The sequence below is a fragment of the Peromyscus maniculatus genome, chromosome X (genome assembly GCF_049852395.1).
Source record: "Peromyscus maniculatus bairdii isolate BWxNUB_F1_BW_parent chromosome X, HU_Pman_BW_mat_3.1, whole genome shotgun sequence".
In the NCBI taxonomy this organism is placed as follows: domain Eukaryota; kingdom Metazoa; phylum Chordata; class Mammalia; order Rodentia; family Cricetidae; genus Peromyscus; species Peromyscus maniculatus.
This window is the reverse complement of record NC_134875.1, coordinates 86,925,150-86,943,098: the sequence shown is the minus strand read 5'-3', so window position 1 is coordinate 86,943,098 and position 17,949 is coordinate 86,925,150. Positions and strand designations below refer to the sequence as shown.

The following is a 17,949-nucleotide window of genomic DNA, read 5'->3' as shown; positions in this document are numbered from 1 at the left end:
GTTGTTGCAGTCATTGTTGTTATGGGAGATCTCATTGTTTAGCCCAGGCTGGCCATGAACTAACTCACAGCAACCCTCCTGACTTGGGCCTCCTAAGGGTATTACAAATGTGAACAATCACACCTGGCTAAATTTTCACACACACCCCTCATTCCCTCTCCCTCTCCCTCTCTCTCAAAACACCCTCTCTCCCCCCTCTCCCCTCACCCCCCCCCCGTGTGAGTGTGCGCGTGTGTGCGCATGAGTGTGTCAGTGTAGAGACCACAAATTACTTACAATAATATTAAAAATTCTGTACAACCTAGAGGCTCGGATGATGGCTCAGTGGATAAGCCATCTTGCTATAGAAACAAGAGGAACTAAATTCTGATCCCTAGTACCCATGTAAAGTGTGGTGGCATGCACCTGTAATCCCAGCACTGGGGATGGGAAGCAGTGGGAACAGGCAAATCTGAGCCAATTAGTAAGCTTGGGATTCATCAAAAGATAAAAAAAAATAAGGCAGAGAAGTAACTGAATTAGACATTTCTGATGTCGACCTCTGGCCTCCACATACAGAGGCCCACCTGCACACACACACACACACACACACACACACACACACACACACACACACACACACACACACACGGCAGTCCCACTGAGCCCAAAGATGTGAGGAGAGTTGATTGACCAAGAAGTCTATGAAGAAGCATTGGACTGTTAATGAGAAACCATATTTAAAATATTACATCATTTATTGTCATTGTTTCTTGTAGTAAAACCTTTTCTCATTGAAAACTGCCAGTCTTGTAAACTGACTTGAAGAATGAATTTTGAAAAATTAAAATTTGGTGAAAATCATAAAAAATAAAATATTACATCATTTACTTTGTATCGTTGACATGAAGTTTTGCCCCTTTTGAGAGACTTGCCATATAGTACTCATTGGCTTCAAGCTTCCCATCCTCCTATTGCAGACTCAGAAGTACTTAGATTACTGTTATATACCAGTGAGTAAATATGTTAAAGGTAAAAGATACCAAACTGGGCACTTCTATTTTAATACTCTATTTTATGAAATGAAAATCCCTAGGGATTGGCAGCTTAGCTCATTTGTATTCACATATCCCTTAGCTCTGCAAAAAAGAGAAAAAAAGGCGAGAACTGAAAACTTGTATCTTTCATTTCTAATCAATATGTTACTATAATAATCCTAGACTTTATATAACTCTAGATATACTTTGGACAACAGAGTTTAGCTTACTACAATGTACACATTACTAATTTTTAGTATATTTACAAGATTCAACTCACATAATTAATCAACTATCACCACAATAAATTTCAGAGCATTTTATCACTTAAAAAAAAAACAGAGGTTGCGCATGGTGGTGTACACCTTTAATCCCAACTCTCAGGAGGCAGAGGCAAGTGGATCTCTGTGAATTTGAGACCAGCCTGGGAAAAAAAAGGAAGAAGAAAAGAAAAAGAAAATCCATTACTTAATAAAAAATAACTAATTAATTAATTAATTAATTAATTAATTAATTAACAAAAACACAAGCCAGACAGGAAGTATAGCATATATCTGTTATCCTAGCACTTGAAAAGCTAAGGCAAAAATATTATCATGAGTTTAAAGCCAGAGTGGCTTACATAGGACAGCCAGATCAGCCCCACTTACACAGCAAGATTCTGTCTCAAAAAAAAATCTAAAAACAACCCCCATATCACTTGTTATTGACTCTATTTTCCAAGGAATATAGTTCCAAAATGCCTTCCAAAAACTTAGCCTTGTACCTAGAAATAAGTACAGCCCTCAACTCTCATCAAGGATGATAGTTTTATTTATCTATTTTATTTATTAATTTATTAATTTATTAATTTATTAATTTATTTATTTAGGTTCAGGGTTTCTCTGTGTACCAGCTTGGCTGTCCTGGAACTCGTTCTGTAGGCCAGGCTGGCCTCAAACTCACAGATTCACCTGGCCCTGCCTCCCAAGTGAGTGCTGGGATTAAAGATTCCTACCACTCATTCACTTCTGTCCACCCTCTCCCACTTATATTTAATTCTGCCTCAGCTGTGCTTGGTCTCTGCAGGCCCCAGAGTATAGAGAGAGAATGGCACGTTAACTGAAGTAACTCCATCTATGTGGCTATGGGAAAGTTGTGTATGCTGAGGCAAACATTTTTGGAGATGCAGCTGTTTGGGGATCACTCCATGTGCTTGTACGTAAGCCCAATAAACTCACTCATTTGGCAAGATGATCTTGCGTGGAATAGTTAACTAGTCTATCACCAGTGCTTTATCTAATAAATAGATATTGGTTCATGTCTGCCAGGAAAAGTTCACACAATTTAATAAGATTGCAAAAACCCTACAACCATAATACAAGAATGGAAAAAGTATAGGCTCAATTAACTAATAACTATAGATAGAAAAATTCAACAAAAACTTTTAGATAGTCTACCTAAAAAGTATTTTTTTAATCGTATATCCAGAGAGCTGGGCTTGTAGCTCAATGATGGACTGTATTAGTTTGCACCTGGGTGTCATCTCGAGCACAATAATAAAGAGCTTTTTTGATTAAGTATGAATTTTCTCAAAAGTAGGATAGTTCACGAAAGCTGCTGTTGTGGTTTGAAAGAAAATGCCCCTCAAAGAGAGAGGCACTACTAGGAGGTGTGGCTTTGTTGGAGTGGGTTTTACCTTGTTGGAAGAAGTATGTCATTGTGGGGTGGGCTTTGAGTTCTCCTATGCTCAAGATACCTCCCAGTGTCACAGTTGATTTCTTGTTGCCTGCAAGATGTAGGACTCTCAGCTACTTTTCCAGCACCATGTCTGCTTGCATAATACCATGCTCCACACCATGATGATAATGGACTGAACCTCTGAAACTGTAAGCAAGATACCCCAATTAAATGTTTTCATTTATAAGGGGTCATGGTGTCTCTTCACAGCAATAAAAACCTAACTAAGACAGCTATGTATATAATTAACACTTTAATAGTATGGGCAAGAAAAATTACCTGATCCTGTAAAATATCTAGCAAAGTTCTATATGGCAATTAACAATTTAATTTATAACATACAAGGTATAGTAAAGTCAGCCAGGGCTACATAGGGAAATTCAGTCTCAAAAACTAAATAAATAAATAAATAAATAAATAAATAAAAAGGGGGTGGGGATATTGTTCAACGATAGAGTATGCATGAGGCTGTAGATTCAATCCCCAATACTGTAAAGAGAGAAAGAGAGAGATAGCAAGGAATAGAGGGAGGGATAGAGAGAAGAAGTAAGAGGGGTAGGGGGCGATTGACTAGATATAACTATCTGGGGAGAAGAGCTGGGATTCCAAGCCAAGGCATTGTTCTTGTTAGAACTCTACCACTGACCTATAGCACTCATAGGGCTACAAGCACTTAGAAGCAAGACTTTGGGGATTCTACTCCTCATACTGGGCTGCCTTGCCCAGCCTTAATACATGGGGTGGTGCTTAGTCTTACTGCAACTTGATATGCCATGTTTTATTAACATCCATGGGAGACCTGTCCTTTCTTGAACAAAGGAGTGGATTGGAGTGGGGGTGGGAACAGAAGGGGTGGATGGAGGGACTGGGAGGAAAGGAGGGAGGGGAAACTGCAGCTGGGACAGAAAAATAAATAAATAAATAAATAAATAAATAAATAAATAAATAAATAAATAAAAGCAAGGCCAATATAAAGGCTCTATTCCAAAGAAAGAGCAGCACAAGATCATAAAGAGAGTGGTTGGACAGCAGAAAGGCGCTGAGAAACGGAAGCATGATTCCAGGGAAAGAAATTACCGCAAAACAAATCACTCAAAACAACAAAACACAAAACAATCCCTACCATTACCACACCATATCTACTCCAGGAACGCAAGGGTAAACTCATAGGAGAAAATCCTCCAGTAACATTTACCACATTGCTGGAATAAATCAGGAAAGCCTTAAGATTGTCTCTGTAGATACAAGAGAATTTGAAAGAATTCAATACCCTCTGTTGACCAAAAACTCTTAATGAGCGAAGTGAGGTAGTAACTCCCCTGTACTCTTCTCTACTGTTGAGGCAGGAGGATTCCTCAAGTCCTGGAATGTAAAACAACACAACCAATAAATAAATAAAATTACTAAGTAAAAACAAGATCCAATAGGTGGAACAAAATAATTTGCAAATAAAATTACGGATACAGGAGCTTAACATTATACTAAAAGTGTTGCTATTAGTTACGAGAAAAAAGTACATTTTTTTCTTGTCATTTTGAGACACCATCTAGTCTTTTGCCCAGGCTGACCTCAAACTCATGGCAATCCTTCTGTGTCAGTCTCCTAAGTCTAAGATTGTAGGTTTGGGCCATGAAGTCCAGCCAAAAAGTGATTTTTTTGGGGGGGGAATTTTTTAGGAAAAGAAGTAAAGAGCATTGGCTCACTGTGGAAACAGAATTAGAACTGGAGCCAAGATTGTGGTAGAAACCTATAATCCCAGCACTACGAGGGTTAAGGCAGGAGCAAGTTCACGGCCTCATTGAGCTACATTGATTGTTAGACCCTGTCTCAAAAGAAAAACATGTTTTAGGGACTAGGATTGTAACTTAGTAAAGAACTTGCCTAGGCGAGACAGCTTCATAAAGAGAAAGTCCTGGGGTCCATCCCCGGTACTGTAAGAGGAGCACTAATATCAAGAAAAATATAACCATTGTTTGAAAAATCGGGACGAGTTTATAAAATTCAACATTCCTTCCACATTGAAAACATTTGCCCTTGGAAGGAGCCAAAGCCTCACTGGCCTCAGGCGGGAAGCAGGAGGTAAACATATGGTCAGATATATGAAAAGAAGAGAAGCTTAGAAGATTCTAGAGGGCCCCTTCCAAGTATAAAGGGAGTCACAGTTGCTGTGGGTGGAGGCTCCGAGCCTCATCACTGCAGGAAGAAAGATGTTCAGATCCAAGAGTTGCAGTCCTCAGGAGTCATCACCCAGGTCGAGGTGGAATTTCTGGTGAGGCTTTTGAGTCATCTCTGCTTCCGGTAAGTCGCCCCTCACCAGTCCTCCTGTTGGGAATCCCAATAAAAAACTCATTGCTTCACCGAACTGGACATTGATGAAATCCTTATGTTGGACTCTTGTGGGCTCCCTTTCTGTGTCATTAGGGCGTGGTTAGCCATGAGATCCTGTTTCGAAAAGAAAAAGAAAAAAACTAAACCAAAGAAAAAGAAAGAGAGGAAAGGAAGGACGGAGGGAAGATTGCTACTATATGGGTCAGTGGGTAAAGGTGAATGCCGCCATATTTGATGACTGGAACTCAGTGCCTGGGACTCAACATCCAAAAGTTGTTCCCCATGCACACTGTGGGGACCTGAAACTTCTAATTAGCTTGCTTCTACTGCTGAAGTGCTGGGACTACAGACTTGTGTCCTACCTCCTGGTTAAGGTGGTACTGGGGATCAAACCCATGGTCATTGGCATTCTAGGCCTACACTCTCCCAACTGAGTTACATCTCCAGCTGTGTGAACCTTTCTACCGGATCAAGTTTTTGTGTTCCCTTTTCAGGATCTAAATCTGAGAAAAACCTGTTGTATGGGGGGCCCTCATTATTAGGCAAAGATCTCCTTAATGGTCCTCCTTTGTCCCACCTCATCCTACTGATCCCCTGTCCCCTCTTCTGGTGGCCTTGGTGTTCTCTCTTCCTCCTACCACTCACTTCTGGGAGTACCTCTAGGAAACACTTTCTGTTGCTAGAGGAAGCCTATATTCTCGCTCTGAGGTAGCTGCTAAAAAGCTGGTAGCTATCAAAGTACACATGTGTGATATTACCAACTAGACACCAAACTTGAGCCTTTTATCCAAGATCTCTACACCTTTATTAAAAGAATTTGACACCAGGGTAGGGGATGGGGATGAGGGTGGGTGGCACACACCTTTAATCCCAGCAGTCAGGAGGCAGAGGCAAGTGAGCTCTGAGGCCAGCCTGATCTACAAAACAAGTTCCAGGACAGTCAGGGCTGTTACACAGAGAAACCCTGTCTTGAAAAACCAAAATAATAAGAATAAGAATAATTTTAAGCCATCATTATCTTTGACCTATTTGGCAGGAGATTATATACATATGTAAAATTTATAAATTTCATTATATATAAATTTACATATATATGTACATATATACATGCACACACGTATACATTTATATACATAAAACTAGCTTCTATACCCTTGAGAAAAAGATCCATATTCGATCACTGGCCAGGCAAAAGTCGAGAAGGTCTATGCCTGTGACCCATGGAAGGCCCCTCCTAGGGAAGTTGAGGGCCCAGCTGAGAACCCATCCCTGTTTGGCTCCAGATTTACTAAAGATATGTGTAAATATACTAACTAGTACCCAGACCATCCTAAAAGCCTCTCTACTCAACAACAACAGTCAGGATATGAGACAAAAATGTCAAAAACCAGATAAGAAACCCCAAGGTCATTTTCCCACCTGACTTGATATAGTCTTCAAGCTATTTAATAACCTGGAGGAGGCCTCAAGGACTAAAAAGAAAAGGAAATGTGGCACGGTAGCACTGTTGTTCCTTGACTATGTTGGGGCTACCCTGACTCTACCATGTATGCTAACATCAGTTGAGAGCTTTTCACTGCCTCATGAGGACTTTATCAGACTGTTAATAACTGGGAACAATAATGTCAAAATTCATTTTCCCCCACCACCTAGTCCATGTCAATATTACAAATAAATAGGACAATGAAAGAGAGACTACCCCTCTCTAATGGATAGCAAAAGTCTCAGGAACATTACAGCCCAAGGGACCCATGGTTACATCTAACTTTGTTCCTGAATTGTGAGGAACCCATGAAGGAAGAGTACCTCCTTCAGCTCGATTGAGAAGGCCTAGAGGCTGACCTTATGGATGAGTAGCAGGTGGCCCTGGGTGTGGCAAAAACTAGAATTCATTTCATTTTGAAAAACGATTTTTAAAGGTTTATCTTCTAATGTTTGTGTGTGTGTGTGGGGGGGTGCTTTTGCCTGCATGTTTGTCTTTACACCACATCTGTGCAGTGACCTTGGGAACCAGTGGAGGTTGTCAGATCCCCCTGGAACTGGAGTGATGGATGGTTGTTAGCTGCCATGTGGGTGCTGGGAATCAAAACCTGGTTCTTTGTAACAGCAGCCAATGCTCTTAACCACTGAGCCATCTCTTCAGTCCCTAGAAATCTTTTTTTTGAATTTATATGAGGCCACTTGTTCTGCCTTGACTAATTTTCCTGGAACTCTTTTCCATTCTTTCCTAGATCTGTCTCTTTAGAACTGAAAGGTAACCATAACAAGGCTGCTTTTCACTCTCTCTGGTCTGCTCCATAGAACTACGTATCCGTTTCTAGTATTAATAACTATTCTAGCCCACTCCTAGGAGGGGCATCTTGGTAAAACTGCAGGCTCAATACTCGTACTGTCACTTGCTCAGTCTCTATACCCAGGCACCTCCTAGTATAGATCCCTGTTGCTGGAGGGCTTCTCTCCAGGCTCCACCAAGCCCCGCAGTCCCACAATCCACTTATAAAATAATCACTCAGACGCTTATATCACTTATAAACTGTATGGCCGTGACACGCTTCTTGCTAACTGTTCTTTTATCTTAAATTAACCCATTTCTATAAATCTATACCTTGCCACGTGGTGGCTTACCGGCGTCTTTACATGCTGCTTGTCCTGGCAGTGGCTGCAGTGTCTCCCTCCTCAGCCTTCCACTTCCCAGAGATCCCTCTATTTTTCAGTAAATTCCCTCTGAGGTATGGATTATCTCACTTCCTGGATGATCACTCTCTAACCTCTTCATGTTTTTTTCTCAAAGACCTCTGTTCCTTTCCTGAGCACTACTTGTTTCCCCGGAAGTCTAAATCCCAGAGCTGACTATAACCTCTCATTCATAAGTTTGAGGCCTATGGACAACTTACCTTATTACTACCCTTTCAACATATCTACATGGGTAGTCAAGAACCTGGTGGCATTTACTAGCTGGTACCATGCTTATATTTAACAATGAAGCCGTAATCACGTTGTTGAACAAAACCCCTGTATCATCCTAAGACAGATTCCAGGAGACTGCCTGGTTTACAGTCCTAGACCTAGAGGATACTTTGATCCACATCTTTGCAATCCTGACTCTCAGTTCCTTTGCCTTAGAGTGGTGAGACCCTGACTCGCGGTTTGGTCACCAATTAACTTGGACTTCCCTGCCCCAGGGATTCCAAAGCAGTCCCCACCCGTTTGGCCAGGTCTCAGATAAGGAACTTTCACCCTTACAGCTCCTTCCGAGTAGTATCTTTCTTCAATACCTGGATAGCCTGCTTGTCTGCTGCCCAGACAAAGAAACCTCCACTCAAATACCACACAGAGTGGTTTCTTGTGGTTATGGAGTACAAAGAAGACACACACTAATTGAAGATGTAGGTATACTTGCCACAACTACACTCTGGATTTCTGAGTTTGGATTCAGTTAAACTTTTTTATGAGGCCTTATGGGCACCAGAAAATGAACCGTAAAATTGAACACCTCATATGGATAAGGCCCTTCAAGTATGAAGCTTCAAGTAGCCTGTTACGGTAACCCCCACATTAGCCCTACAAGAACAACAACACAAGGAAAACAACAAATCCCTCTTCTCTCTGTATGCTTGAAAGAGAGAGTGAGTTTCATTGAGAGTCTTTGCTCAAATGCTGGGGATAGCCACTAGTCAAAAGTTTAGAGCTGGTCATTCAAGGATTGCCTCTGTGACTCTGAGCCTTGGCTTTAGGTGTCCTCTTGGTGAAAGATCCAAGCTAAAATGGAGGCAAATACTCATGGTATTTGTAGCATACTAGGTTTCAGATATATTCCACTCTCGGGTTTTTTCCTAGATTTATGATAGCCCCATTCACATATATCAGATCTCCTAAGCTGAGGCCTTTGCAAGACCTCAAATCATTGCCTTAGTTCCAGGCCCTAGCTCCTCTTCCTAGCTCCAGCACTCGTGCCAAGAAATCAGGTCTAGACTGTAATGCCAGGCCTTCTGAACACCCCTCTCCTTGTCCTAGGGCCACATGGTTCACTGGAGGCAGTGGTTATACCCTGGATGGAACCCAGGTTTTTAGGTATTCAATTACCATCTTTATGTGAATCATTAAATCTGTCTCCTTCCCAGGCAGTGAGTGCCATGTCAGCCCAAAACCTGACTTATTGCCTTCACTGAGCCTTCAGCTAGGGGCAAATGAGAGGCTTAATTCAGATCTACAGCAACTCAGCCTATGTTTTCCACACGGTTCATACCAATGCTGCCATTTGGGAAAACCAGTGTACTGTGCTAGTTAATATAGGACCTCAATGACAGAGAAAAATGGGCATTGGGTAGATGGGAGTTCTCTGCACTATCTTAATTTTTCTATAAATCTAACATTGTTATAAAATAAAGGTATATTTTTTAAAAAAGATATGATGTGTAAGATTGATTAAAAAATCATCCAGGATAGAAAGAGTAAGGAAAATAAGTTAAGAAAAAGTGGCAATGAATTGTAATTATTAAAGCTGGTGCTGGGTGTAAGGAAGCTCATTCTGCTAGGTGTGGTGGCGCACGCCTTTAATCCCAGCGGTCAGGAGGCAGAGGCAAGCTGATCTCTAAGTTCAAGGGCAGTGTGGTCTACAGAGTGAGTTCCAGAACAGCCAGAGCTACACAGTGAAACTCTGTCTCAAAAAAACAAAAATGAAAAAAAAAAGCAAGAAATCTCATCCTACTATTTTCTTCTTCTTTTTTTTAAGATTTATTATGTATACAGTGTTCTGCCTGCATATATGCCTGAAGTCCAGAAGAGGGCGCCAGATCTCATTATAGATGGTTGTGAGCCACCAAGTGGTTGCTGGGAATTGAACTCAGGACCTCTGAGGAGCAGTCAGTGCTCTTAACCTCAGAGCCATCTCTCCAGCCCATCATTCTACTATTTTCTGTTCTTCTGCATGATAGACATTTTCCATAATAAATATTAAAAAGGAGACACACAAAATTTGAAAGATGTCCAAACAACAGAACAAGAAGTACACTTACTGAGATTAAGAATGCAAAGAATTCCCCTTTTCTACATCCTTTAACCCTTCCATTTCCCCTTGTCATTTTGTATATTCTTCCTTGCTTTCCATTTTCCTTCCCTACTCCACCCTCCACACCCCATTTTCTACTTTTCCTTCCAGAATAATTTGATCCAAAGGCATTAAGATTGGCTAAGAAGGGTAGGTTTCAGGGTGACGGTTAAGGGGAACAATGGTGGCCCAAAGCAGGGTTTCTGACCCTGATCTGAGTGTAGAGTGTGGACTGTCACATAGTGTCAGATGCGTTCAGTTCCTATGCATGGGATCCAAGGTCTGATTCCCAGATCTCATTTGAGATAGGCAGTTATCTAGCTATGTCCACTGCGATGACTGAGCGGGCCAGTGCCTCTGTAGTAATAGATAGTCCTAGCACTCAGGTTTCAGCTTCTAAATATCAAAAAGATGCAGGTATTTTGGATGCGTAGCTGACCCTGCAGCCGGGGACAGGGAAGATATGAATACAGAACAGTTCTTATTCCAGAAAGCAAATACTAATTGAACAATGAAGGAATCTGGTCACAAAGCCACAGAAGGCTGGGAATTATCAGTGGGATCACTTGCTTAATATCCATGAGACTCAGGCTTTGATCCCTAGTGTCACGAAATAATAACAAGTAGGGAGGACACAGGAACTAGATTAAAGAGGTTCCCATTAGTGGAGTCTTGCAGAATCTAATTATTAAAGTAAATGAAACAAAATAGAAACCCACTGGGTGAAACTGGAAAATATGAGGCCAAATTTACATTTGTAAACTAAAGTTCTCTGAAGAAGCTGCATCTAGCTGTAGACTTCTTGACTTTGGCTAAGTCAAACATCATGATTGTGGAGAGATGGGAGGTTATAGGTCAAAATACCTCGTACTATCATTAGCCCTAACACATTTTTTAAGAGAGGGTCTTACTACATGTTCAAGCTGCCCTAGAACTCATGATCTTCCTGCCTCAGCCTCCCAAATACTGGTATTACAAGCCTGTGCTCCCATGCCTAGCCTTTAGTGCTGTGGGATGGTCTATATGTCAAATTGCTCTGATTGGTCAATAAATAAAACACTGATTGGCCAGTGGCCAGGCAGGAAGTAGGTGGGACAAGGAGAGAGGAGAATTCTGGGAAGCGGAAGGCTGAGGCAGAGAGACACTGCCAGCCGCTGCCATGACAAGCAGCATGTGAAGATGCTGGTAAGCCACCAGCCATGTGGCAAGGTATAGATTTATGGAAATGGATTAATTTAAGCTATAAGAACAGTTAGCAAGAAGCCTGCCACGGCCATACAGTTTGTAAGCAATATAAGTCTCTGTGTTTACTTGGTTGGGTCTGAGCGGCTGTGGGACTGGCAGGTGACAGAGATTTGTCCTGACTGTGGATAAGGCAGGAAAACTCTAGCTACACTTTAGTCCTTTTTTAACAGCTACAGCCTATCAACCTGTCAATATGACCTAGCATCCTTTTTTAGATAAAATCCCTGCAAATGTATCAGTTAGCTTGGCATATCTCTAGCATCTGCTAAACTTAGAATCAAGGATTCGATAAAGAGAACTTCTACATATCACACATTCCCCCATGTTGGTTAATCCACTCACCTGCTGACTCTACCTAGGAATTTTGTAAACACATTGATGCATGGATTTCTTTTCTGAGAGCATTGAAGTTAATACAATATTTTTCATTTTGTAAGATGACATTCAGTGTAACTCAAATCTTATTTTCCTGGATCATGGTTACACATTTGGAGCTCAGAATACACTGTTTTCTTATTTCCTTAAAGCCATTTTTTGTGGTGCAGATTTATTGTACATGGAGATACTGAAAGAGTAAACTGAACTTTAATAAGTGATGTGATATTTATACAGGTTCAAAGTACTTCCTAACAAACATCCCACTCATTTTTTTGTTGTTGTTGTTTGTTTGCTTGGTTGTTTGAGATAGGATCTCACTATGTAGCTTTGGCTGTCCTGGAGCTTGCTATGTAGACCAGGCTGGCCAAGAATTCAGATATCCACCCACCTCTGCCTCCCAAGTACTAGGATTAACAGGTTTTGCCACCACACCTGGCCTGCATTGTCCTTTTAATGTCTATATAATCTTGAGAGTATTGTGAACTAAAAGTAAGAGGATAAAGAAAAGAACCTGCCAGGTATGTCCATGCAGAGCTCTAACTTCAGCACTCAGGAGGCTGATTTTAACTTTTCTGCATGTATATTGTATGTCAAGCTCTCTCCCTCTTTTTTTTTTTTTGTTTTTTTGAGACAGGGTTTCTCTGTGTGACAGTCCTTACTATCCTTGAATTTCGCTTTGTAGCCTAGTCTGGCCTCAAACTCAGAGATCCGCCTGCCTCTGCCTCCGGAGTGCTGGGATTAAAGGCGTGCGCCACCACCGGCCAGCAAGCTCTCCTTTTTATTACTCCCCTTTCTCACCTCCCTTCCATTAGTCCCCTCTGTTCTCACAGTTTTATTTCTATTTTCATGTCATAAATACATACATGACTTTATGCATCTGTATAAAAATTTAGGAAGCACAAATAAGAGAAAATTTAGTTAATATGATTATCTCCAGTTGCATTCATTTAATGCAAATGACAGGGTTTTGTTCTTCATGGCCAAAAGAAAATTCCGTTGTATCTAAATTTCCCTTATCCATTCCTCTACTGGTAGATACCTTGATTGGCTCGAAAACATAGCTATTGTAAAAAGTGCAGTAGTAAACATTGATGTGCAAGCATCTCTGTGATATGTTGACTTGAAGCCTTTGGTACACAGGAACTGTCTTTCTGAAGTAAATGTAAGATCTCCTTTAAATTTTTAAAGAAATCACCATGTTTCTATGAGCAGAGCTACCAGAAGGTTCTGCTGGGTGTGCCTGCCTTTGTAAATCCTGACTGTTTTTTTTCTTCTCTTTTCTCTTTTTCTGTGGGATGCTGGCCAGAGCGTCCGCCTGGCTTTTAAACTCCCTAAAGAAATGCTTTGCGCTTCCTTAAGCTCAGTGACTGAGTTAAAAGCTCATGGTCTCCATACGCCCCCTGCTGGCAGCTGTGAGACTCACAGTTTGCCGGGCCTTCACATCCATGGCACACCTCCTGCCTCAGCCTCAGTGGTGGGATTAGAGGCCTGACTCTCTCAAGGTTGACGTCTTTGTACCATGCATAATCTGTATCAGTATTTCCTTTCTAAACACTTTCACCCACTGTGAAGGTTGTCTTTTTCTTCTTTCTTTATAGACTCCTTAAAAAAACTTTTTATTTTATTTGGGAGGGGCATATATATGGAGTTGGTTCTATCCTATTTTTACATGGCCTCCTGGGACTGAACTAAGGTCATCAGGCTCAGAAGCAAGCAATTTTACCCACTGAGCCATCCCACTGACCCGAAGGTATACCTTTTTCGATGCACAAAAAGGTATTTGCTTTTGTAATTCTATTACAATTTTATTCATTATTTTTTGCTACTTTTCACTACAATATTGCCATCACAGACAGGTCTTTGAATAAAGTAGCTGTTTAGTCTTGTAATCTGTTCATTTTCATCTTAAGGACCACACTCCTTATCACACGTAAGCTCAACAAATTCTCCACTGTGCTCATCCCCCTTGCTGCTCACAACTCCTTCTCCTCTTCATCCCTTACATTCCAAACTATTTCTTGGGAGATTTAAGATGGCTTCCAAAATACCCACACCACCACCAATAGCACAAGTTGAAAGAAACAACCAGGAAATTAAAATCAAATTCAGATTTGGGATAATGTAGAAAACATATTTCTGTAAATCCTGTAATTTTTTTTTATAATTTTTTGTTTGTTGATTATTTATTTATTTAAATAAAATAAAATAAAACAAGATAGAACAAAAGCTAACCTGTCAGAATTAGAGAAAACAAACAGAAGGAAAAGTGCCGTAGAGAAGGCACAAGAAACTTTTAAACCTTTGTGAAACCCGATTTATCTTTTATATTTTGAGAGTTTTATCACTTTGTGTCAGCTGTGACATGCAGATCTAAGTTGGAATTTTACAGCTGGATAGCCAGTCTACCCAACAGCATTGTGGATGTTGTATCCACCATGAGTACATAGTGCTCTCACGTAAATCAAAAATACAAACCCCTTAAGCAGCTCTTTTTCATGACCTAAGTTTAATTTCACTTTTGTCACTATTATCATTTCTGAACAATTTAGAGCAAACCACTTATCTCTTTTTATCTCATTTTCTTATGAGACTAATAGAAATGCTAATAGAACTTACAGAATCTGAGAGAGAATTCAATGGAGCACTGTATGTGAAATTAGTTTGTAAACAGAGGACTTGGAGTATAGCTCAGTAGTCCAACAGTCTAGCATGCCCAAGGCCCTGGATTTGATCCCTAGCAGAGTAACATTTAAAAAAAGCAGGAGATAGAGGACTAGAGAGATGGCCCAACACAGATTGCTCTTGCAGAGGACCTAGTTCAGTACCCAGCACCTAGGTGGTGGCTTACAAACATCTGTAACTCCAGTCCCAGGGGTTCCAATATCCTCTTCTGACCCCCACAGACACCGGTCACACACATGGTACCCATACAGACAGGCAGACAAATACACACATTAAAAAAAAAAAACAACATTTTATATACTTACACAGTCTTCTTAAAGAAAAAAGTGTCAAATTTATTTCAATGCCTAGCTTTATCTCTAATTAAGATTATCTGACAGGTACTGTAACTTAAAATTCATGACCAGGGGAGCTGAAAACATTAATAAGTAATTAAATTCTGCAGTGAATAAAGTGACTGGACCATGAGTTTAGAAAAGCTGTGTTTAATAGTCTGGAGTCTGCTTTGCCACTGAAAGATCCTTAGGCCCTTCTAACTGCCCTTCTATCCGTTTCCTGCCTTGCCACTAAACCTTGATAGGTTATAAAGTACGACTTCCTAAGTTTGAAATTTTCATTATCATTTTAAACCTATCCAAGTAATGAGTAACAGGTCACCACCACCATATGAGTTACAAACAGATGGAATACAAACAGAAGTAGTGTCTACATCATCAGCAAATTATCAGTGCCGGTTAACTGTTTCACAGTTCTGATGGGTAGTACATACGAGAAAAACAGAGCCCAAGGTCGTGACAGTACTTGGCATTTTCCCTGCCAGCTATAAAACATGGTACTCTTCTCACTTAAGAAAGTGGCAGTGCTTGACACAACATTATTCAGTCCAGTAGGTGATGTCTGAGATTGTCAAGATAATGAGAATCTTTTCTAAAATTTGGTTTAAAAATGCAGAAGGTCTTGATAATTACCAGTTGTCACAAGGCTAAAGTCAAAAAATGCAAATAGACACACACATTAATTTCAATTTTCCCTTAAGAAAGTCAGTAATGCTTCCATTCCAATAATTAAGCAATAAGAATTGTAAAATTGGGGCCGGAGAGATGGCACAGCAGTTAAGAGCACTGGCTGCTCTTCCACAGGTCCTGAGTTCAATTCCCATCACCCACATGGTGGCTCACAACCATCTGTAATGAGACCTGGCGCCCTCTTCTGACCTGTACATTTTAACCTTTAATTCCTGCACTTGGGAAGCAGAGGCAGACCAATTGTTGTAAGTTCAAGGCCAGCCTGGTCTACATGGTGAGTTCCAGGATAGCCAGAGCTAGGTAGAGAGACCATGTATCAAAAACAACAAAAATACTGTACATATTTTAAGCCAAAGAAACTTTTCGCTTCAGAAGGGAATTCTTTTACATTCTCAATATCCTCTGTCCAGAACTGATCCCATTTTAAAACACCATTTGAATAGTATTTCTAATCTAAAGCCATTTTTCTTCACACAATGATTTTCACTTAAGTGCATAAGCTCCAAAATGACAAATGACTGTCAGTTTTAAAGAATCTTTACTACAGGTTGAATATATATATATATTCAGTTTTTCAAGACAGGGTTTCTCTTTGTAGCCTTGGCTGTCCTGGAACTCACCAGCCACGCAGTGGTGGCACACACCTTTAATCCCAGCACTCAGGAGGCAGAGCCAGGTGGATCTCTATGAGTTCAAGGCCAGCCTGGTCTACAGAGTGAGATCCAGGACAGGCACCAAAACTACACAGAGAAATCCTGTCTTGAAAAACAAAAACAAACAAAAAGTTAAAGGTGTGTGCCACCACTGCCCAGCAAGTAAATGATTTTTTTTTTGCTATCATCATCTTTTAGGAAAGAGAAAACAGGATCTGGCCCTCTAAGGAAACATCTAGCTGCCTATGGAACCAACACTGTGGCTCCTCACAACCTCAAGCCAAGGCTTCAAATTCTTTTTTAATTGAATTTTTTTTCATACAATATATTTCGATCATGGTTTTCCCTCCCCTAGATCTTCCCTACCCACCAAACTTAATTCTCTCTGTCCCTCTCTTTAAAAACAGACAAAAACAAAAGCAAGAAATACACACACACACACACACACACACACACACACACACACACACACACACACACACACACTGGAAACCAAATTATACAAAGGACCAATAGAACAACAACAAAAAAAAAGCCCAAGCAAAGCAAACTGAGACAAAAAAACCTACAAAAATACATTTGTTTCATGTTGGCCATCTACTCCTGGACCTGGTACCTACCCCAAAGTGTGGCTAACATATCCAGCGAGATTCCATCGGAGAAAGGGATTTTTCCTTTGCCAGCGGGTGTGAATTGCAAATAGCTTCTTTGTTAGGGGTGGGACTTTGTGTTCACTTCCCCGCTTTAGTGCTGGGACCCCGTCTGGCTTGAACCTTTGTAGGCCCTCCGCATGCTGCCAGTCTGAGTTTATATGCGCATTAAGCCTGTTGTGTTTAGAAGATACACTTTTCTTAGTGTCATCCATCTCCTCTTGCTCTTCCAATCTTTTCACCTCTTCTGTATAGTTCCTTGGGCCTTGAGGAGGGGGGGGGTGTTGATGAAGACACCCCATTTGTTACTGAATGCTTCAAAGTAAATGCTTGAGGCTAGGAATATTTTTTTTTCAGATTCTCGAGTATTTACATATCACTCTGAGGATGGGATAGAAGTCTAAACAAAAAATCATATGTGTTTCTTACAGCTTGAAGGTAAATTTTACATAACATTTTAGTGCACCTGTGTGGAATTTCCCCCTTTGGCAGCAAGTCTGAACACAGGTGTCAGATTTTGCAGCACGTTGGGTTTGGATTTTCAGGTTGGGCATGCTCCTCCTGTAGAATAAATGCTAACTTATAATACCTGTCAGTAGACACCAACAAACTTCAATTTCCAAGCCTAAAAGTTACTACAGTGTTGATTGAGGTGAGACAGGATTTATTTTCTAAATAATACTATCATAAAATTGGATGCCTTAGTGGATCCTTAGTGACTCCTTCCAAAGTTACAGGATTTTCTACAGGATTTTTCTCTACCTGCAAAACCTGTTTACTCCCTCAATCCTTTCTAAACCATTTAGCCTTGAAAATATTTTCTTGATGTTTTTGTTCCTTCTCTCTGGCTTCAATCATCTTGGCCAAATTCCAGGACTATACAGCACTAACTAGGAACAGCAGAGCAAGAGCCAAAATACCTGTTATAAGGAAGTCGTATGGGTCTTTTGCCATCCACTGCACAACATACATGGCCCAAGCCCTTATGTCGAGCATTTTGTACTGTAGTAGTGATCTTTAATTTTTTTTCCAGGGATCATCAGTGAACCAATCACAATTCAGATGGCCATTGGTTGTCTTAAGCTCTGCTACACACCTTGGAGAGGTTTAAATACTCCAGGACAGAAGCAGAAAAGCTATACTTACATATTCTTAAGAAATACATCTCTATTGTCAATATACTTTCTGAAGGATATGTCTTGCTAC

The 17,949-nt window shown here is 40.6% G+C and overlaps 1 pseudogene; it reads right to left on the bottom strand.

Moving 5' to 3' along the window:
* Positions 1 to 17,526: 17,526 nt before the first annotated feature.
* On the bottom strand, positions 17,527 to 17,739 carry LOC102920837 (small integral membrane protein 15-like; annotated as a pseudogene).
* Between the last annotated feature and the right edge of the window lie 210 nt (positions 17,740 to 17,949).